This window comes from Crocodylus porosus, unplaced genomic scaffold (genome assembly GCF_001723895.1).
Source record: "Crocodylus porosus isolate Cpor-Errol unplaced genomic scaffold, CroPor_comp1, whole genome shotgun sequence".
Lineage (NCBI taxonomy): Eukaryota > Metazoa > Chordata > Crocodylia > Crocodylidae > Crocodylus > Crocodylus porosus.
This window is the reverse complement of record NW_017728886.1, coordinates 110,695,161-110,704,144: the sequence shown is the minus strand read 5'-3', so window position 1 is coordinate 110,704,144 and position 8,984 is coordinate 110,695,161.

Sequence of the window (8,984 nt, the reverse complement as noted above, 5' to 3'; positions counted from 1 at the left end):
GACTCCTCTGTGAAACCCTATGAAATATGAACTTTCATTTCTACCCAGGAGAACTTCTACAATCTTTTCTCCAATGCCTGATGAAGGGTGTTTGTGCCCAAAAGCTTTCAATTAAAGAATTATTTTTTCAAAAATCTTGTCAGTCTAATAAAAGATAACATCTCTACTACAAGTCATGATTGCCTTTTCCTTTAGACCCATATGGCTACAACCTGGATACCAGACAGGTACTTCATTACATTTTCTCTAGATAAATGTGTGTAATTTTAAATTTAATTCTGTCTTTCTACTTTTTGAACTCTTAGGAGATAGCCCCTTGTGGGCATAGCTTTGCTAGCGGCCTGAAGACTGAGCAAAGGGAGACATCTCAGACATAGTAATCTAATGGGAAGCAAGAGAGGTATGCTTCTTGCTAAAATCTTTCCTATTACAAGAGTGGTTTGGATCATCTTACTAAGCAAGCATATTGAAATCCAAAGAGCTGCAAAACTACTTCCATTCAATGGTCTCTATTTTCACACAAGGAAGTGGTAAATAATTGTGCCAAGTACCTCGAAGTCTGCAACTGATGGAATATTTTGAAGCATGCAATATTTGAGACGCAGCTTGCTTCCAGGCTGTTTACCTGAGTCACTGATTCCTGGTCTAACGGTGAATTACAACTATCCGATGGAGTAGGATCTGTCTGCTCCCCTATGCACATTTCACTGCAAAAGTACACTTCAGTTCAAGGAGAAATGGCTACTGACAGCACTGCAGGGTCTCAGAAGACAGGCAGTTAAATACAAAATACATGAACCTGCTAGTCCAGAGTTACTCATTTACTCTCACTTGGTGTACAAATATGCTCCATGTCACCTGTTTCCACATGGTAAAAATAAAAGTACTAGGGCCAAGAAGGATATCCTTTTTAGGTACCCCTTGGACACTCAAAGCAGCTCTTTCCAAGTCCTCCCCCTGCTCCTGAACAGATCTCATAGCAGTGTTGGGGTTTCCTGCTGTGGAAAGGAAGGTAGAAACAGAGGTGGGCCGATCCACTGAAGAATGGAGCTCTTAACTGTTGTGGAGCACATAGGTGCACCAAGGACCCCAGAAACTAGAGATACCCATGGCTGGAGATTGAACGTCTCTTCTGTATTTGACCAGGAGTGTGTGTGGTGAGAGAGAGGGTGGGATATCTGTATAGCATGAATGACGTGTGGCCCTGGAGGCTGGGGGGGCCATGGTGACCACCCACAGGCGGGGGCAGATGTAGCGGTGACAAGTGGTGAGCTTCCTCAGGTGGCTGCAGCAGTGTCGGGGGGGCGGGGGCAGCAACTGCAGATGCTGCCAGCAGCAGTGGCAGCAGCCTATTGCAGGGGGTGCACATGCACCCACATGCATCGCCAATGCTGTAAAGAGGGAGGGACATCTGTGTAGAGGGAAGGACCAACTGTATAGCTGGGAGAGATGTTGGACATGTTTCGAGACCCAAAGTACCATTCTTTAGGTCTGTTGCCTTCGCAGCTTGAAGTTAGTGCCTCTTTAACATTGATGGCCTTCCTATCACAGAAGAGGGAAGAGGAAATGGACAATGAACATACCCATCCCCAAGTGTGGAATTAGGAAATTCTTTCCCACATCCTGTAAAGGGAGAGTGGTACTGGGAACAAGCTAATGGGTGGATTTATGCCGTACTCCTTTTTCTCCTTCCTCCCTGCAGTGCAGTATAACAGCAGACATTGGAGAGAGGCTGGCTGTAGACAGCAATGGTGAGAGCTAAGACATTAAGAGCTTGGCTGGTAAGCTTCTGGTTGAAAAGGACTTCCTAATTTGCACCCTTTCCCCATCTAAAACAGTTAAAGTGCTATTTGTAGGGGAAGGGGAGGGCCCAGTTCTGCTTCAGATATAAAGTAAAGGAAAAAGAAAGGAAGAAAGAACAGTCTTCTTCCCCTATAGCTTTATTTATTTAGTTGATTTATATACTGCTCTCTCTAAAAAGCCTCAAGGAAGTCTACAATAAAAACTGGAAAAATGATAAAGAAAACAGCTAAAATATTAAAAATAAAATGGTAAGTTAGAAAACAACTCCCCAGTCAACACCCAACATCCCACCTGCTAAAAGTTATCCAAAAAAGAAGTTCTTCCAAAACATGCCCAGGCTCTGGCTCTGACAGGTCTCAAGGGGGAGGGCGCTCCAAAGCGGAGGACTGAAAAGACCTCCTATGTTTTTTTTTTTACAAGTGACCTTGCAAGAGGCTACCCTCACCTAAGGTTAAGGATTGGTTGGAAGATAAAGGAAAAGGCCCAGACCAGCTTAGGGATGAAGTGATCAGCTACCGCCCAAAGCAGAAAACAAAGCCTAGAGTTGCCCAGCAGACAGCAAGATAACACATGGGTGGGTGGAGTATTGAAAACACCCTTCACCCTTTTTTATATGGTGTATACTTTTCATTTACAGACAAACCCTCACTTTAAAAAAAAACAAAAAACCGAAAACAAAGTGCAAGTGTGGGTTATACCGATATAAAGGCCTGGCAGGAGAGCTTCCCTCTTACGTGCTGCTTAAACTGATTTTGCTTTTACTAAATTCATTTCAGTGCTGCCACATTAGAGCTTCCTACTAATTTAATATGATCATTTTTAACTTACTAAGCACCTTGTATAGACAAGTCCCACACATAAATTTACTATTTGTTAGTTGGGTCTGCAACGGAATATTTGCTAGAAAGTCCAATTCAGCTACCTCAGGTATGATTTCTAGCAAAAAACCATTCATTTAAGCTCTTCCTCATATTATTGGCATTGCTTTCTTCCTCATGTACATAATAAAAATGAATCTATTAATCTTCCGCATGCTTTTCTTCAGAAAGAAATGAACAGGAACATTTTAATTTTCAATCAGCATTTCTGGTGCATGAACACAATTAAATACCATGAGACAAAATATCTGCTATAGCTTCAGGGTACAAAGTGAAACTATATGAATAAATAAAAAGGCCAGTGAGTGAATCATAAAAAACATATACCTACACTAGAGCATCTTCTTGAAAGAAGAAATTCAGAATAATTGTGAGGTCGACATACAACTGGGTTTGTATGTGAGTGCATACGTGTCCAGCCTGCAGATACCATACCAGCAAAAAATATCCGTTTTCATTTATGGAAGAAGCATATATAAAGCTTAACACACTCTACTGAGACTTTAACCTGAAATTTTAACTAACAATGAAGCAATTAACCTAAAATCAGGGTAAAAAAGCTATACATATTATAAGTGGGACTGATACCACTGCCTGGTCTTTTGGTTGTCTGATATTTTCCATTATTAAGCCTTTATTTCAGTTGCTGTTAACCTGGCAAAACGGTAACTGCTGGGATTAAATTTTCCAGACCTGAGGCTTAGCGCTGGGGGAGGGAGGGGGACGGTTGTTTTGTTTTGGTTTTTTTAACTATATCAGTCAAAAATGTTCTGCTGCTTCCAAGAAAAATGTTTGAGGAAATACATAAAAAAGATTCTGGTGACATTTTCTTTGAAAGACTAAGACTTCCAAGCTTTGGAGAAGAGCCGTACAATTTGGCAGGGACAAAATATGTCATGAGACATGTCTGGCATGAGACAAATCTGGAAAATCTAGAATCTGGCTTTTTTGTCACCTATATTTGGCAAAATTATAAAACTGAAAAATTCCAGTTTATTTAGTAGAAATTTAACATATAGCAGCTAACTTTCCTGCAAAATCCCTCCTTTTTGAACAAAGTCTAGCCTGAGCATTAGCAGGACTTCCCCTTCAAATTCAGCTCTGAGGTGTTGTAGAATATGCCAGTACAGGTCCCTTAACTGAGAGGAAGGAACTTCTCTCCTGTAATTTTGGTGACCTCCCCACAAGGTCAATGCAACCTGGATGAGAGTACTGCCTGACTTAAATGCATAGTAGGACAAGAGCCAATGTCTGAGGCAAGTAGAATGGGATAAAGAATATGGTGCAGGAAGAAAAACAGCAAAAAGAATCTGGAGCGAGGGTGGACCTGACTTGGAAGAAGACTGGGAACCATTCAGAGAAATGGTGGGGAGATTGAGAGGTTCTGAGGATTCAGGAGACAGGTATTGGTAGCCAATGTCGCAAAGGGAAATGTGGAGACAAACTGCAGAGGAAACTAGGCAAAAAAGCTGAGACCAGAAGCTGGAGAAAATGCTGAGCTTAGATGAGGAGTCCAGGTAGTAATAGAAAGAAACAATGTAGACAAGAAGGAGCGGGGCTCGAAGTCAGAATGGAGGAGAGAAACAAGCTAAGGAGATAGAATAGATTAGGGTTGGTCTGCGGCTGGATCTGGTGCATGGGGTTGGACCAGTGTACAGGGTCATGTTGCAACCAGATCCAGTATATGGGAGCACATGAGATCATACCCATGAACCAACTCCACACACCAACCTCATGCTAGATCTGTCCCATGGGCCAGCCCTGTATCACTCACGTGGCCTTCAGGACCAGAAGGTTGGGCACTACTGGGTTAAAGCATCTTTATCACATCTGATCAAGTAGGTTGTTGCCTATGAAAACTCATGCCTCTCTGAAACTGTTAGTAACATGCTGCCATGCCCTAACTTTTGCCAAAAATATCAACAGTAATACAGTTCAGGTCTTTATACAGGCAGTCAGTAACAGAAAAACATCACACACTGTTGCTATGTTTCTTTCCTTTATTTTTGAACTACATTAATTCATTCATTGAACACGTTTTGCAGTTGCATGTATTATAAAAGCATCGTTATACAGTTTATCTATCTTTGCAGAAATGCTTTAAAAGACAAATCACAATAGAAATTTGAACACACACACGCGCACACAGAAACTGTATGAAATGGAACATATTTAAACCTGCCTATTATATTTCAGACTCTTTAGAAAATTGTTTACCATATATTTCTTCTTCCCTGAACCTAGACTACTTTTCTGTCAAACCTATTTCACAGACAGACTTTGTAGTAAAACATTTTCTCAGTGGGAACAATTGTAATTCTCTGTCATTTCTTCATATTCCCCTTTTCAGGCATAGATTTTATTTATGACTAGATAGAGCTGGAGGTCTGTGAAGATTGTTTCACAATTTATAGATGTTTTAGATTTTTATTAAAGATGTATTTATTTTACTGAATGGATATACCATTTCAGCACCGCTGAAGATAAAATGCACACAGAAATATTTAATAAAATGTCCATTAGTCATATTATGTTCATTAAAACTTGGTCAACAATAGACAATACTCAAAGTCACTCTCTGGGTCTTTTAAGTTTATACCAAACATGTAAAAATGTTTATATATTATACAGTCTCTGGTTTTTATTAAAGGTGACATTTTCTAAGGTACAAGATCACTATGAACAATGTATAATCAGATAGTTTTATAATAAATAAAAATAAGGACAATTAAAAAAAATATATATATATTGCCAACCCTTTAATATCTTCAGATATCATCAACGTGAAGCATTCCATAATACAACCTTCGCTAATTTCTTCTGACTTCTGGCCTATACCTTGATTAGTTGCCTAGTTATATAGTTAAATTATGAATTACAAATTATTTTTGGAATATGTTTCTAATAAGAGATAGAGAATCAATCAATTATATACATGTCTTACCATATGGCTTTATGTCCAGTCTGAAACAGGGCCAAATCTCCCATACTTACTTGTTCTTTAAAGGCCTACAAATGCTTGAAAATGGCAATAATGGCAGAATATGCTATTTTATTTTTTTAATTGCCCTGTGACATGGGGCAGAAAATATCACTAGTTCTGCAAGCAGCATTAATCAGCTGCATCAATCTGTTACAGTAAACACTAAAGCGTCTCCATGATTTAGGAGAGATTTTGGAGATTATCTATGCCATGTTTCTATGCAGGGCTGGCAAGGGATGTTTTTGCACATTCCCCGCTCACAACCTACTGCCAGCAGACCAACTACTGGGAGAGGAGAGAAAAACAAGAAGAGAAAGAGATGGTTATCACTTTCATTTTTGGTGAGAATATCTTGATGTCCTCGTTTTGCTGCAAATCAATTATGTCCTTCTTAGAGAGAGGTAGCTAGCCATGTTAATCTGAAGTCAGGCAAAAAGCAGGACAGGATGGTACCTTAAAGACTAACTCATTCAGAAAGGCATAACATTTTGTAGGCTACAGCCTACATTGTGATATGCTATGAATCCCATCCATGCACCTAAAGGCCTTGTTACACATTAATTTTAGGCAGCTCCTGGAGCTCTTAACCCTGAGCTATCCACTCATCAACACCTGAAACTAGTTTTAAGCACACTTTAGGCAGCTTAAAGGTATGCTACTCCAAGGCAGGTTCTCTCTGATTTGTGTTCACCAGCTGTTCCCCGCAGATGAGCTGCCCAAGTTTCAGTCCTCAAGCATCCCAGGATGCAGTGTCTCCTCCTTTACCCTCCTGTTCTGTGTGGCCAGACCTTGCACTCTCTGAACCATAGTGCCCAGGGAGTGGTTCTAACGCTAAGCCAACCCCTCCCTCCCACTACCAGGTATGCAACCCCCTCCAAACAACCAGCAGAACACATGCCAGGTTGCAGGACCTAGACATTGCCAGGACTGGGGTCTAGATGGAGTGTGGGGAAACAAGGTAGAAGCCAGGTTGGGTCTCCATGAGCTGGGGCTTCCTTCCTGGGGCAGGGCCAGTAGCTCCTGCAGAAGCACCTTCCCTCACTGTTCCCACCTCCCAGCCACCCCAGGAAGCATGACCAGTACTGTAACACCCCAATCCCAAATCCAAATTTATTAAAGCATGAGACCTTCTTTCATTTATTACTTCTTTATTTCTTTTTACTTTTTTTTTTTTTTTTTTTTTTTTTTTTTTTTTTTTTTTTTACTTCTTTTCATTTTATCCTTCAGTGGCTGACTTCCTTCATTTCCCCACATTTTCCCCATCCCCATTCCCTTTCCATTTCCCATTTCATTATAAACCTCATTCCATTAACTCTCCACCTCCCAGCTTCATGTTCTCATTCCACCCCCGGCCCCTGCAAACCATCTCTCACCCCTCTACCACCTAGAGCAGGCATAGAAGCCTGCCCTGGCTTATCAGTCCTGTAGTGGCAACTCACAGCCATAGCTCCTAGTCAAGCCTTGCTCAGCTCTAGTCTAGTGGCAAGTTACAGCTGTACAGGTAGGGGACAGTCAGAGAAGGTTTCTAGCCTCAAGGTGTGACTGCTCCAAACTCAAGTTAGCACTAACACCGATCAACATTAGAGCACTTCACAGTGCAATGTGTAACAAGGCCATAAGAGACATACTATTCATAGCATCTGATGAAGTCGGTTATAGCCTATGAAAGCTTATGCCTTCCGCTTAGGTGCAAGTCTTGCTTTTGTGTCTGTTTGGCTAAGATATTCCTCCTCCTGAAGGGGAATATAAACACATGGAAAAGTGTTGGGACTGAGACATGTTCTGTCAACATAAGATAGACTCCAGGATAGACTTTGCTTCATATGGTACCTTCTCAGTATACAGATCCAAGTGTCCAGAGCTTTTCTAAGTTTGGCACTCTTAAAATGAAGACAGCCTAAATAACAGAGGGAGGAATTCATGAGAAGCAGTGCTGTCCTGCAGGAGACCCTGAAAAAACAGAGAGACAGATTCAGGCTTATATGGCACAATTTGAGGCTGTCCTTATCATGAAAACCTTGTGGTTTGCAGCTTCTGCATAAGTATTTATAAAAAAAAAAAAAATACTCCTGGAAGAGTATTAAAACTTTACAGAAATCACAATGGTTTGGAGTACAATGCTGTTTGACTTCACAAACATTAAGTTAATGGCCTGAAGATGTCAACAAATGGGCAATACCACAAGTAGTCTGGAACATGTGTTTTGCTGCAATAAGAGTAAAAATGGTCTAGTGGGTTAAGGATAGGGCTAACTGCCAAAACAACTTGGTTGCATTCCCAGCTCTCTCATTCCTTGTATGACCTTAGTTAAGGCAGTTGATTTTTTTGTCTTTTGATTTGTAAGACAGGGTTAGCATGACCTTTCCCAGGAAGTCTAACATAGGGACTGATTTATTAATCAAAAGATAGAACACATGAGAAAAGTTAAGAGTTTATAACTTTGCCACTTTACACTTGAAATGAAATATAATAAACCAATTTCAACGCCACACCAGCTAGATAGGAAATACATCCAGTATAAACAGAACCACTCATTGGTCCCAGGAAATGAAAACATAGTGGTACAAACTCAGGTATTTAAGGAAACCCAAGGGAAAATCCATATTCACACTTGCTGTCGGGTTGTGTGATGGAGAATTTCTGCAATTACATAGAAGAGAAAAGAAAAGTTTTCTCAAGGGCATAATAATAATTAATACTCAACCCTGAGATAGCAACTTACATTTACTGTAAACACATTGTTTACTAAATTATAAGTCTTTAAACATATTTGAGTTGAGCAGGTGCAACTTAAACTGATGGGTGAATGGAGATAAAAAATAATCATTGGTCTTTTGAATCATGTTTGGCATATTGTATAGAATATATATGAGCCATGCACTTTGCTATAATGGGGAGGCTGCTTAGTTGTATTTTTGTGACCTAGTGTGAGCTCAGTCTCCCAGCTTTTGCAGTCTCCCAGCTTTTGACCACTTTGAACATGAGATGAGCAACATGTCACTCTGGTTGCAAGATACAGTGCAGTGATTCTCATCAACCCTGGGGTGCTATGAGAACCACTTTTAAGGGTGTTGTATGGTGCCATACTAGATTACTGCTATTGGGTATATAAACACTTATACATGATTTACAAGATATGCCTATATTTATTTTTAATCCATAGGGTGTGTCCATACATCCAGGCACATGTGCTTGCAGCAGTTCAAATAACAGGGGCATAAATTTGTGCCAGAGATTTGTGACTCAGCACACGTACTTGAATGTGCACTTTGGTGTGGGGCAAATTGTGTCACTTGAAGCAAACTGACCCTACCCAGCTC